Source organism: Triturus cristatus, chromosome 4_2 (genome assembly GCF_964204655.1).
Source record: "Triturus cristatus chromosome 4_2, aTriCri1.1, whole genome shotgun sequence".
NCBI classification, from domain to species: domain Eukaryota; kingdom Metazoa; phylum Chordata; class Amphibia; order Caudata; family Salamandridae; genus Triturus; species Triturus cristatus.
In genome coordinates this window covers 843,806,462-843,821,103 of record NC_140586.1, presented here as the reverse complement: position 1 = coordinate 843,821,103, position 14,642 = coordinate 843,806,462, and positions in this window count along the sequence as shown.

Genomic DNA, 14,642 nt, shown 5'->3' with positions numbered 1-14,642 from the left:
CAGTGGTGGCCATTTAGTACGGGAGAGGGGAGAGACGCGAAGCTGGGAGGCGGGAGCCGTGCGGGAACGGTGGGAAAAAAGGGAGCACTGACTACAGGCAGCAAACAAGTACTGAGGGGTACAATACAATTCAGTAATGGGAAAATAATTAAGCAAGTGGCAGCAAATAATTAACATGTGGCAGAAAAAAGGAATGCAAGATACAGGGTACAATGAGGAAAAGTGAAGAGCAGAGATACGAAGCGCTGACACACAGCGGTCTCAAACCCTACCAGGGTGGGGCTCGAGATCAGAGCGTGGCACAGCAGGGCAAGGTGGAGCTGCAGAGCACGGCGGAGCTGCTGGGGAGAAAAACGGGCCTCAGACCGAGGGTCAGAGGTTCTGTTTGCGCTCCCCCGGAGCGGTCGCCATTTAGTAGGGGAGGGAGGAGGGACGTGAAGCTGGGAGGTGGGGGCGGGAACAGCGGGAAAAAAGGCAGCAGTGACTACGGGCAGCAAATAAGTACTGAGGGCTACTGAGGGGTACAATACAGTAATGGGAAAATAATTAAGTATGTGGCAGCAAATAATTAACACGTGGCAGACAAAAGGATCACAAGATACAGGGTACAATGAGGAAAAGTGAAGAGCAGAGATACGATGCGCCGACAGACGGAGGTCTCGAACCCTACCAGGGTGGGGCTCGAGATCAGAGCGCGGCACAGCAGGGCAAGGTGGAGCTGCAGAGCACGGCGGAGCTGCTGGGGAGAAGAGCGGGCTTCGGACCCAATGCACCTATAAACAACTGACTCCCCAGTGCTACTTAGATAACCCCTACAATGAAAGGACAAAGCTATAGTTCATGAAACTGAGAATGGGGGTGATCCCTACTTCCGGACACCTTCTGGCGTGGAAAAGGGGCACCGTCGAGGCACTGTGTCGGCTCTGCAGTCAACACAAAGAGGACATAACACATATCTTGTGCCTGTGCCCCATCCTTCTAGAGGATAAAAGGATAGAAGGGCTCTGCTACAAAGGCGCTGGATAGCTAACGACATAAGATCCTGCAGAGGAGCAGTCCTGGCATGCTTCGACCCTTCAAATACCATCTTGAATTGTGCCTTGGTTAAATTTATGGACTGCTTCTCTAGGGAGATTGAGGCTCAGAATCCTGCAAAAAGACAGTATCCATTTCTCTTTTTTGTAACATGCTGTATTATATGTCGACATGAGGCCTTATTTTATGAAATAAAAACAAAAATAATTGAAACTCCACGTCTTATCTCTTGTCTAGTCTTGTCTAGTCATGTCTTGTCTTGTCTGTCTTCTCTCTTGTCTAGCAAAGCTACGGGCTTCATTTCGACTTTTGAATTCAAAGTCAGCATTGGCTTCTATGACATCAAAACATTTCTCAAGATCAACCCTATATTGGGCATACCCTTCCCACTTAGGAATCGCTTTGGAAGCCAAAATTTTCTGAAGTACTTCCTTTCTTTTGGGGGAACATGAGAAGAATGCTGCCATGCCTCCTACACCCAAAAAGAAAATTTGAGCCTCAGAGATCTTTAATACTGCCTGTTGCATAATAACGTTAAGTTGATGGGCATGACAGTGCACATAATGGGAATTAGGGTAAACATCAAAAAAATATTTTATGTGCTCCATCAAGGCTTCCACTGATCACTGATGCTCCATCATAGCTTTGTGCAATAAGTTTTTGTTTTTGAGGATGCACTGGAAAAATCAAGGGGCATATCATCAACGAGGCGATGAGAAATTATCGCTGCTTTTGCGTCCGTTTTCGGACGAAAAGCGGCAATAATTTTATCGCCTAATCAGCAAGGTCACGCTATCGCGTGAAACCTTGCATTAGCGCCTGTATTCTGAACGCCCAGCTTTGCATCTCTATTGAGATGCAAAGTGGGCGTTCCTGCCCTGACATAACTAAGCGACATTTCTCCAATTATCAATGGGCACGCTAACCTGAGAGAGCGACAAGCAAAGTAGCGATAACCTCTGTTATCGCTACTTTCCTTACGCCTGCTTCAGGACTGACTTAGCCATGATATCCTATGTAAGGTGGATATCATGTCTAAGTATGCCTTGCCCTATCATCAAGCTATCGCCAAACTTTGTGAGATTATCGCTGGATTTCCAGCGATAATCTCACATTTGGCAGTTAGCGCTAGGAATTTTATCGCTTTTGAGATAAGCGTTGCTAATAGCACGCTATCTCAGCGATAAAAATCCACGCTAGCCAGCGATAATTATCCTAGCGCTAAGTGCGCGCTGCGATAATTATCCCTGGTCCTTGATGATATGCCCCCAAGTTCTGTTCACGTAGTATAGCTGAAGTAATGGTTTCTGCACTAGAGTCTCTTAAATGTGTGAAGCCATAGAACCACTCCACAACTTTCCTCTCATTGTCAAGGTACTGAAAGACTAATACCGACTTGCTTTTAGAGGCCACATCAGTGGTGCCATCAGCCTGAATAGCCACAAAGTCAGTGTTTTTCACCTGTTGTTAATATGGCTTCTCATAATTTCTAGCATACACTCAAAGAGCTCATTTTGTATCGTTTTAGAGGTGCCCTTAAAGACTGTAGCAATTGCTAAATGTGCATCCATGTCATTGCCTATGCTTAATATTAAATCCACAAGGCCTCTGAATATACCAGGAATGGAGGAACTTTCAGATTCATCATGCCCTCGTAAAGCCAATTCAAAAGCACCACAGAAACAAATGTAATCAATTATTTTCGACAGTATGTGTCTATTCCTATCAACTGCTTCATTATGTTTCTGTCTTGATCTGTGGTATGCGTCGCTTATGTGGGCTTCAATCGGTGTGTCTCCCAACATTCCCAGTCTCGTTCGGTTTTCCATATGGTTTCTTGTGTGTGCATGCTTCTTTATTTTATCTGACAAATGCTTCTAGTCTGTTACTTTTTTTTTGTCCAAGGAATGTCACCACCAAACAGCAAACAGGGGAAGCAGAACAGTGAATTTGTGTACACCCTGTAAGCAAACAACCTGTGTGTACCAGGTGTTTGAGAATGTACGTGTGTAAGTGTTCCCTCATTCATGGCGTCTTACTAATATTAAAGTTACCTGTCAATTATCAAAGTACAATGTATAAGGTTTGGTGCAAAAACATCACATTTCCGTATAAATACATATCTTGTGCATTATCGCAATATATCTTAACAGCTCCCCCATGCACAACAAGACTATTAAAAATACAACCTTATGGGCTGCTTCCTCTGTGTGCCAAACTACTTGCTGAAGGCCCCGAGGCAGACATATCTCGTGCGACAGGTGAGGGCCTATAACAAGGCAAGGGAGACAGCCTTTAACAATTTGGTATAGCCAGAGGCAGCTGGGCTATAAAGCTATTTTTACATTTCATCCACTGAGGGGTCTATACTAAAAAGGGAGAAACAGAAAAACAAACATTGAAGAGTTGGAGCTGAGAGCTTACACCTGTCATTACAATCCCTGAACCACTTCATTGTTTTCAATGGAACTCATATCATTCCAATCCATCTTTTAATACTGATTACAGTTCCATGCCTCAAATGGATACTGATGTGCACCCACCCCACCCAGCATGTAGACCACATATATAGCCTTTAACTACCATGTAAACAAATATAGTCTCAGTTTCCTTACCTTAACTCCTTCCCCGCTCATGACGGAACCACTCCGTCATGAGCCACGGTTGCGCTGTGCTCATGACGGAGTGGTTCCGTCATGCCGCGACCGTTGGCGGCCGCTCCACCCACGCGGCGCTGTTTCCCCGCCTGTGCGGGGGGACAATGCAACTGGGCGGAGTCATGTCGGAACCACTCCGTCATGAGCACAGCTCAACCGTGGCTCATGACGGAGTGGCTCCGTCATGAGCACAGCGCCACCGCGCTGCCCCTCCACACCCCCCAGCGCTGCGGCGGAATTCCCGCCGCAGCGAAGGGGTTAAACACTGGAGTTGTTGTAGTGTTGGGGTGCAAGAGCAGCAAAGTAGGGTGGGTTCTGTACAGGACCCTCTTGTTCTTTGCTCAAGAATTATATAGAGCGTGTCACACTGCCTTTACCAGATGCTGAAAAGAAAAATATAACATAATTAGTAGTAGCAGTGGCAACCAAACACGTGAATTATAAACACTTATTCTTTGTAACTTTCACAAACCCTATGATTTCAGTCGGTCACACAACATTGTTGCAACTCTTAAAATTGTTCCAGCAGCTCTGCAGCCTTGAATCATGGCAGACCACGCCAAAGACCTTCTCCCAATGGCGGCGCATGCACGTCCACATGCTGGAAGTTGGCCGAGGTAAGTGCCAGTTTAAGCAACCTCACCTCAGGCCCAGAATGGACACTGGCCATAGAATGTTTATTGCTGTAACCAGCACAGGAATGAACAGTTGACAGTGGCACCAGGTGTGACTGCAATACTTAAAGCCTACGGCTGGAGATATTGCAGCAACTGCAACTATTCTTTATTTCCGAGCTTCAGAAACATTACGGGGCATATCAAGAAACGGCGTTAAAATTATCGCAAAAGCGGCGATAACTGGCTTGATAATATGCCGCAGAGAATTCCCATAGAAGCCCATGTTCTGGTGTCAACATGGACTTATTGGAATTCTCTAGTGCATATTATCAAGCCCATTATCGCCGCTTTAGCGGCAGTTTTCTGCCGCTAAAGCAGCGATCATTTTAATGCCGTGCTTGATAATATGCCCCTACATTTCTTGAGGATAGAAATGTTTCTGAAGCTAGGCCCAGCTGGCACGTACCTCTGAGAAGCATACACACTGCGGCCAATGCTTCTCAGAGGTGCGTCAGCAGGGCCTGGCTTCAGAAACATTTCTGTCTGCAGTGCACTCAGCCTTCTCGCTATATAAACACTCACACTCTTTGAAGTGCAGAGTCACTCTGCACTTCAAAGAGTGTCCGTGTTTACATAGCAGGAACGCGACCAATTCTCCGAAGGTATTAAGGCGCTGCTTTACATGAGCGTGCCAGTTACAGTACACAAGGACACTAAGTCAAAAACACCCAATAATCAGTGGGGCGATGCCCAAACGCCCACACGAAAGAACCGCCCCGTCCACATCTGGGCATATCCTTCCCACTTAGGACCACACAAGCAAAAGGATGCTTGTTGCCAGTCCAGGGAGGACCTGGCATGGCAGTTCGGGCTGGACTGTTCCTATGAGGAGTAGGGTCAAGACTGATTTACATATGGCTGTGTCCAAACTGGGGTGGCTGGTGAGCAAAAGAACAAAGAAGTGTGGATTAAGCCCTGAAGTTTGTGACTGTGGGTGAATGTTTTCATTGTTCAGCATTCCGTCCATCATTTGTTTCTTTTGCAACAGATGTATGTAGTGCTCAAAAACCACCAAAGAATTATTAAGCACTGACATCTAAAATTCCAAGCCATTGGCTTTGCCGCGATTTCCTTTTTAGAGTGTGTAAGGTTGTGTGTGAGTGAGAAAGAGAGAGACGAGAGCGAGAGAGAAGAGGAGAGAGAGCGACAGGGCGTGTGTGAGAGAAAGAGAGAGAAGGTGTGTGAGTGGGAGAGAGAGAGAAAGAGAGAGGGGGTGTTTGCGCGGATTGGATGGAGGGAGAAAATGGAACGCTTCTACCAAGCGGCAGGTACAGTACCAACCGCTGTTACTGGAGGGCAGGCTGCCTACCAACAACCAACTGTGTTGGGGAAATTTGCATACCCAGAAGCCACTGCAAAGCCACAAACTCTTTCAGTTTCATTATCATGGGTAAAGGAGTCTTTTTAGCTTTGAGAATCAGAAATAGTTTACACGTATACATGTTTTGCTAAAATAGCGTTTACAGTTTTACTTATAGTCTCATGTTTGTAAAGTTACGATAATTTTCGTAAATTGTATTTATTAACAAGTAGCAAGGAACAACTGTAACCAACATCACATACCACGAAACGATGCTATTAATGTTCATTTGCACTTCGAGTGGCGATGATACTTAATATGTCTGAAATTTTTGGAGGATATTTGCGGAAGCAAAATCCCGTAATGAAAGTTAAAATTACAGTGATATTCCATCAGATCAAGAATTACTGAAAATCTTGAGTACGAGTTACAATAATAGTGTGAAGGAGGGCCATGTGAAAACGTAGAATGGAGATGGCAGTACGTGGATTTTTTCTACCGCTAGAGGCCAGGTTCCTCCACAGCAAACAAAACAAGCATTGGCATAGCCAATAGGTCTCGCCTTGGGGACCTTATAAGTGTTTAGCCATGCAACAGTTACATAACTAAACACTTATAAGGACCCAAAAGCGAGACCTATTGGCTATGCCAAGCGGCCAATGAAAGTGATCGCGATTGCGATCAAACATCAAAGCGGCCGCGAAAGTGAAAGCAATCGCGGTAAAAGCAGCGCGCGCGCCCGCGCACATGCACTGTAGCTCTAGGCTGGCCTGGTAGCACTTTTTGGAGCCCTCTCAATAAGTCTCGCCAGATCAGCACATGCGCTGGGTCAGGCGAGACCTAAAAGGCATCACCGGCAATTATGAAGCTACCATACAGGACTCCACAGGCTCCAGGGAGCCTGTGGGATATACAGTGTGGTGCCTGGCTAACTTGATTAGGGACCTCTAGTGATGACTTGTGGTATGGCACCCATTGACATTTTTTGCAGCTTTGTATAGCTCTAACTTGATCTGAAGGTGTTGGAGCGCTTTAAATCAGTGGTTCACAACCTTTTGACTTCCTGAGGACCCCCACTGAATCACTACTGAAATCTGGGGATCCACCAAATTGAATTACTAAAGATTTTGGGGCAGATTTATGTTGGACTTGCGCCACTTTTACGCCGCCGTTGCGTCACTTTTGTGACGCAGCGGCGGCGTAAACCCTGCGCCACGTTGCGCCCTATTTACATCGTGACGCATCTATGGAGATGCGTCACGGTGTAAAGCCCTGCGCCACATGAAACCTGCGTCATGTTTCATGTGGGCGTTTCAACGCAGGGGGGCGTTCCGTCGTAGGAACGCCCCTGAAAAGTGACTCAGTGAAATCTACAAGATTTCACTGAGTCACTTTTCCAACGCTGATGCGTCAAAACCCTGCGCCTGCTTGAAGCAGGCGTAAGGCTTGACGCACCACGTTACAGATAGGGCAAGTTGGAAGAGTGCTGGAGTTGCGTGTCGCACGCAACATTACTTCAACACTGCGCCAACTTTATACCCCAGATGCGACACGCATCTGTTTATTCCTGCGCCATGATGCGCTGCATTGTAAATGCGGCGCATCATGGGTGGCGCAAGGGTAAACTTGCGTGCCGCATCTTTCCTGGTGCATCCCTGCTGATTTGCAGAGATGCGCCAGGCAACATAAATCTGCCCCTTTATTATTTTTTGTTGAAATGGCTCCCACTGGCCTTAAACTCTAGTTCCTAATATTCAACTCTTATTGGGCAATCTGGCTCCCTCTAATTCCTAAAATTAGACTCTTATTGGGCAATCAGTCGATACCACCAAAGACCAGCTACGCCCTGAACAACGGCCACGTTCAGCACAGTAGTCCCTCTGATAACAATCATACGATCAATATTATGACCTGGAACGTTGCAGAGATACATAAAGTGTTGCAAAATCCAGCGGCAATCACATTTCTTGCAGGAGCAGACATAATCTGCGCCCAAGAAACATGGGCTATTTCTTCAACACCAATAGGGGACTATGCGGAATATTTCAAACCCGCAATTAAAGCCAACATTTTCAGGAGACCGCCGGGGGGCATTTCAATATACATCAAGCATGCACTGAAAGTACACTTTTCAGTAACAAAGAACCCCTCAACCATGTTTTTGGCTGGCATTTTGAAAGGCTTGAACAAGACAGACGGTAAAATATCAATACTCCCAATCAATGTCTATTTTAACCGCCATGTGCCGGGTTCGAAGGACAAACTCAGGGGCATTTTATCAAGGGCTAGCAATATTTTTATCGCCGTGTTTGCGTCCGTTTTCGGACGAAATGCGATACTAAAAATAACGCTTTATTTATAAGAGCACGCTAACGCGTGTTTAATGGGTTTAGCGCTGGCTTCAACATCGCATCGCCTTGCATCGCTAATAAAATGCAAGGGAGGCGTGTCCCGTGAAACAACATGGGATATTATCGCTAACCCAGCTTCTCTCTATTTACAAGTGTATCGCTAGCACGCATAGCGATATTAAACTCAGCGCTAACCGGGTATTTCGCCGGTTTGTAATGCCTGTTATTTTTCTTACTAAGCCATATCTATAATGGGAGGTGGACTGTTATGCTGAGTCCACGTCTCCCTATCTACAAGGTTTTCCCTAACGCGGTTTTCTATCACTGGAATTCCGGCGATTTTGACTCTTTCCGCTGCTTTTGCCTGGATTTCTATCGCCTCAGCGATGCGCGTTGGTAATAGTGTGCTAACCGGGCAATAGATTTTGGCGATAGTCGGCGTTAAAATTTTACACGCTAATTGCGGCCAGCGATAAATATTGCTGCCGCTTGATGATATGCCCCCAAATTGGTTATTAAACGAGATCGAAACTATGTTATTACAGCATGCAGGCATGGATTCCATCATTCTTGGTGATTTTAACATGCATGACGTAGGGCTAAACGCACCTGAAAACCACCCCAATGGGAGCACCGGAAGATTCAATGCCCTAATGCGGGCATACAACCTGATAACGGCACACTCGCTAACTACAACAGTCAACTCAACAGCATTGATAGCACCCACTTACAATAATCAGACTACAATAGATTATATTCTACTAAGTGAGAGTCCACAAAAACATATGTTAAATTATGCAGTCCAACCCCGGAATGAAAGTGACCATGCCGCCCTAACCTTACAGTTATCCATTACTGCGTAAAATTCGCTATACTCTTTGCTGCATTGGAGCTACAAAGGGGGAAGAGCTATATAGACTGCTTAGAAGAATCAAATGGGGGCCGCTTCCAAGTCATAAGTTTGCCTCATGGAAACTAACTTGGAAAGTTTGGCAGACAGGCCTTAATGACAGGGGCCGTATAGGGAATGGGGTTCACTTGCCTACGACTTAGCATCTCTGCTTCAGGGGAGCAACACACGTAGGGGCATATTTGCAAGGCGGCGATAAAAAATTATCGCCGCTTTTGCGGCTGTTTTTGGCCAAAAAGCGGCGATAATTTTATTGCCAAATTAGCAAGGTCACGCTAACGCGTGAAACCTTGCATTAGCGCACCTATATTTAACGCCCAGCTTTGCATCTCTAATGAGATGCAAAGTGGGCGTTCCTGACCTGACAGGAGAAATGTTGCTAAGAGAATAATTATCGCCGGGTAACGTGGATTTTTATCGCTGAGATAGCGCGCTATTAGCAACGCTTATCTCCTCAGCGATAAAAATCCTCACGCTAACTGCCTAACGTCAGATTATCGCTGGAAACCCAGCGATAATCTCACGCAATGTGGCATTAGCTTGTTGATAGGGAATCACAAACTTAGCCATGATATCCACCTTCCATAGGATATCATGGCTAAGTCAGTCCTGAAGCAGGCGTAAGGAAAGTAGCGATAACAGAGGTTATTGCTACTTTTCCTGACGCTATGCTTCACAGCGTGGGGCTTGATGATAGGAGAAATGTCGCTTAGCGACATTTCTCCAGTCATGTAAGGTCAGGAACGCCCACTTTGCATCTCATTAGAGATGCAAAGCTGGGCGTTAGGAATCCCCACGCTAAAGCAAGGTTTCACGCGTTAGCGTGGCCTTGCTAATTAGGCGATAAGATTATTGCCGTATTTCGGCCGAAAACGGCCACAAAAGCGGCGATAATGTTTTATCGCCCGCTTGTAAATACGCCCCCAAGTTCCAGCTGATGCAATATGCTGACGACCTGGTCCTTTTGGACCATACCAAAGTCGGCCTTCAAAAAGCTTTAACAGCACTCTCAGAGTACAACGCTAAAACAAGCTGGTTGCCAAACCAACGAAATCCAAGATAGTGATCTTTGGACGCCATCCGAAAAAGAAATTGATGAAATGGAGTCTGGGCCCACTAACATTGAACAGCACACAATCGTACAACTATCTCGGAGTCTGGTTCAGTGAAACTGGCCGCTCACAGGCCCACCGCCATAAGATCCAGCAGAAATGAAAAATGGTTACCTATGCCATCTGCAAACTCCATGCCATTTTAGAAAGTCCTACAACAACGGCCATTCAAGGAGTCCTGAGGGCAAAACTATTACCTTCCCTCAATTATGCGATACAGGCGTTTCCAGGCAAATTTGCGCAGGAGCTTGACAAGATCCACTGTGCAGCTTACAAAAAGTTATTTTGCCTACCAGCATGCACTAGGAACACTTTAATTCGCCTGGAATTCAATCTTAATCGGCAATCTTTGGAAGAACTGGCGACTTTGGCAAAATACTTTTATCTAACAACTGTGGCACCAGAGAATTCAATGAAGACTGTTATAAACAACGTTTTTCAATAACCTGGCAACCCGTGGTCAACTGGCCTTGCCTCAGCCAAAGAACTTTTGAAACTAGCCAAAGAGAATTGGGATCCCAATATAATTAGGTACACCACCATTAAAACATCAATAATCATGCTCTCGTATATTGAATATCAAAGCTCTGACAGCTAGAGGCTTTCACGAGTCCCTAAGCTCCCCTTACACATCAAATGGCCTTAAACCACATCTTACACAGCCGGTGGGGAGGCAAGCCCTCCATAGGATTCTTGCAGCCAGACTACATCCGCTTCCCCTAAAATATATGTACCCTTCAGTGAAAGTAAGACCGGCCATTTCGGAGTGCCACCTCTGCTATTACAAGTGCGAATCGCTGCCTCACATCTTGCTATGCTGTCCTGCCTTGCTGTCAGTCCGTCAAATCCATCTAAGGCCCATTCTCCTTCAACTGGGCACGCGGACGCCAAATGAGGCTGTTCAACAGTTATATTTGCTGAACACAGTGAAGCACATGGCCAACTTTGCCAAATTCATCTACCACACTCGCACAGCTCTTATGGACAGGTCAACTTTGGCACCACATGGGAATTATCTGGATGAGGGGCCTATCCAGTCTGGCCCCCATTGAAAGTTTGCTTTGGCGTATCTAAAGGACCATTATTAATTGCATTTTATAAAACAAAAACACCAAAGGAGGTTTTAGGAATAAGACGTGTATATCTATTATTCTATTTTAATTATCTCTTTTTATTGATCGCCCTTTTTGTATTGGTTTTAATTAATCACACAAATAAAGAATCATTGTATTGCATTGTATTGCATGTTGAAATAATATGCAAAAATTGAAAACCTTTAATGGGAAGTTTGGTGCTGCGAGTAACTTTTCAATGTTTAATTTTATTTTGGAAAGTTGAATCCTCAGGCCAGATTCTACATTTCCCAAGCAATTACTGCACTTATTTTTTAGGTACATAAGATCTGAAATAGCTGTTTCACATAAATAAATACACGTACATGGCAACATTTCAGAAGTGGAAAGTGGGAGATTAAATAAAAATATACAGGAGAATGGATTTTGCAAGTTCATGCCTATACAAGCAGATGTAATTTGAGGCGGAGAGGCAGACACAATTGGGTCTGTTGGTATGAATGCATATAGTGGTATATTACCTCCTCGTCAGCCCTCCCCATCCCAGTCCTAACCACATGAGCATAGTTCCTCCCACCAGAAACTCCCAAGCAACTAAAAACCCATCCCTTCCCTCCAGGCCACACCCACACCCTGAGGCATATAAACATGTGACCCGCCTATCCACATCCTGTTTGTTTTTTCTGCGGAATAACTCCGAGCGGACCTCGTAGGGGAGGATGTGCTGGATCTGTGCCTCCTTTTGGGTAAGTGTGAAATGGTCTGCTCGGCAGCTGTTTAATCCCCTAAATTACCTGTCATTTGCAAGTACGTTTGAGTCCCTGCTTTAGCGGGACCGTGGGTTTGGAGGGTCCAGACCGCCTGGGTTGGGGTGGTGACTCCCTGCTGGGGCCTCCCCTCTTCTGGGTTCGTTCCCTGCTCTAGCAAGAACACCCGGAGAGGGAGGGTAGGTGTATTGGGCGTGCTGGCTTTTCTGCTAGCCGGGGGTGTTGCGGTTTGGCTCCTCCTCGGAGGTGGGTTTGAAGGACTCGGTGCACGTCTCGTTGCGAACCCGTATTCCCTTTTTGTTTCCTGTTGAATTCTGCATTAGTGTCTGGCAAGTGGGACCCCGCGATTGATTAGCATTGAGTGTGCCCGTTCGTGGTGAGTGCTGCCTATGCTTATTGACCATTGGGATTCCCTTTACCAATGCGGGGGGAGCCTGGTGGGGGTTCTCCTGTCATTTGGTCAGTGTATGCTGGCTATGGCGGACATGTATAGTTTGTGGCTCTTGGCCCCTGCTCCCTGCAGAGCTGCAGGGGCGTGTTGTGTGTTGCTTACCTGTGTGTCAACTGGTTCCCGGGGCAGGGGCTTCTGGGTTCCTTCTGGACCTTACATTGGGGCCTTGTTCCGTCTTTCCTTTTGTAGGATTAGAGTTGTCTCTGTTTGGCAGGTTTAGAGGCAGGCCTTCGGCCCTGTTTTGTGATTGGCTGTGGGTTCGGGTGGCGTTCATTGGTTGGCCCGTATGGATTTTTCATTGATTGGTCTAGGGTATTTCTTGGGGGCTGGTTCTCTGTTCTCCTGTTCACATCATGGAGGGTATGGGTTCGGACGTGTGTAAGTTCCGCTGTGAGGAGGAGGTGGTGGTCGCTGGGTCTTCCGCTGCTCCTTCCCTGGCAGATGTAGAAAAGATGTTTGAGGCTGCTGTGGCGACGGCATTTGTGACTTGTGAGTCCAAGGGGCCTAAGAGATTGGATGCCTCGGAGGAGGTCGATCCAGACTTTGACTCTGATGAGGAGGTGAAGGGTCATTTTGTCCAGGGGGCAGGACTTTGCTGTGTTCTACAGCATGTTCGGGACAATTTGGGGGTTCCCTGGTCCCATGGAGGGTGGAGAGTCTGAAGACTTCTTCGCCAATTACCTGAAGAAGGAGCCTGAGAACATCCCCATTCATAAATCTGTGAGGAATGTGCTGGAGGGGGAGTGCAAGGATGTGGCCAAACGTGCTTTTTCCCGGTTTCTGGCTAAGAGGTATCCTTTGCAGGGATTCACTGAGGAATTCCCGGCCGTGGTGAAGGCGGATTCCCTGCTGGCTGGTATGGCGTCTCAATGACTGGTGGTGTCCAAGGATGCGGTTCCTTCAGATCCTGGGGACAAACGGGTTGAAGGGGCCTTAAAGGGGTCCTTTGCTGCCTCTAATCTTGCAGTTCAGTCTGCTGCTTACACCAGCTGTTTGGTTCAGTCGCTTTTAAAGGACTGTCTGTGTATATCTGAACAGCTCTTGCAGGATGAGGATCCCTCAGAATCTTTGTCCATGTTGGAACAGCAGTTGCGTCTCATGGCAGATTTGTCCTTTGATTCCCTTAGTGCTGCGGCACCGGCAGCTGGGGCCTCTGTAGCTGCTCGGAGGCAGTTGTGGCTGAAGTCTTGGAAGGCGGAGGCTGCTCAGAAAACTGCCGTGACGAAGCTTCCCTTCACGGGCTCTAAGCTGTTTGGGGAGCCGTTGGAGGCTTTAATTAAGAAAACGGCTGAGGACAAGAAATTGTTGGCACCGGTTCGTTCTTCTCAGAAGGGGAAGCTTGCTGGGTATAAGCGGGTTGTTGGACAGGAGTTTCAATCTAAGATGGCAGCTCAGCCCTTTCGTGGTAGGGGACGTGGCCGGGGTGTCCCTTCCTTCCACAAGTCCCAGGGTCAACAGGGAGCTTCCTCTTCTGCAGGTCCCTCCAAGTTATGACTATGTGAAGAGTTTGTTGGGGGTCGCCTCACGTCTTTTTTTCCAGTTTGGAAAGAGTTCGTTCGGGATCAGTGGGTCCTGCAGGTGGTCCGGCTGGGCTACAGGATCGAATTTGGAACTCCTCCGGTGGATGTGTTCAAAACTACCCCTGTTCCCAGATCTCGGACAAAGGGTCTTGCTCTGGTGGATGGTGTTCGGGACTTGGTTTCAAAAGGGGCTGTGGTGAGGGTGCCTGTAAGTCAGCAGGGTCAGGGGGTTTACTCGATCCTGTGTCTGATCCAAAAGCTGAATGTGGACTACTGTCCTGTCCTGGATCTAAAGGCTGTAAACTTGTGTATCTCTCATCGGTGCTTCAAAATGGTGACTCTACAGTTGATTCTTCCCTTCCTGTCGGTGGGGGATTTCCTGGCTTCTCTGGATTTCCGGGACGCCTACTTTCATGTGCCGGTGCACGCAGCTTTGCAGAGGTTCCTGCATTTTTCTGTGTAGGGGTGGATCATTACCAGTTCCAGGTATTGCCGTTTGGACTGTCTGCCTCTCCTAGGGTGTTTACTAAAGTGTTGGCACCTTTGGTGAGTTTTTTGCATGCGCAGGGGATCCAGGTATTCCCTTACTTGGACGATTGGTTGATTTCTTCCTCTTCTTTCCTTCAGGCTCAGGCCCATACCCAGGAGGTTTGCAGGCTCCTTCAACAGTTCGGGTGGATTCGGAACTTGGAGAAATCCCATCTTTGCCCCACTCAAGAACTGCTGTTCATTGGGGGGTTTTTCAACACCAGGTTGGGGAGGGTCTTCCTGTCGGAACCCCGCAGACTG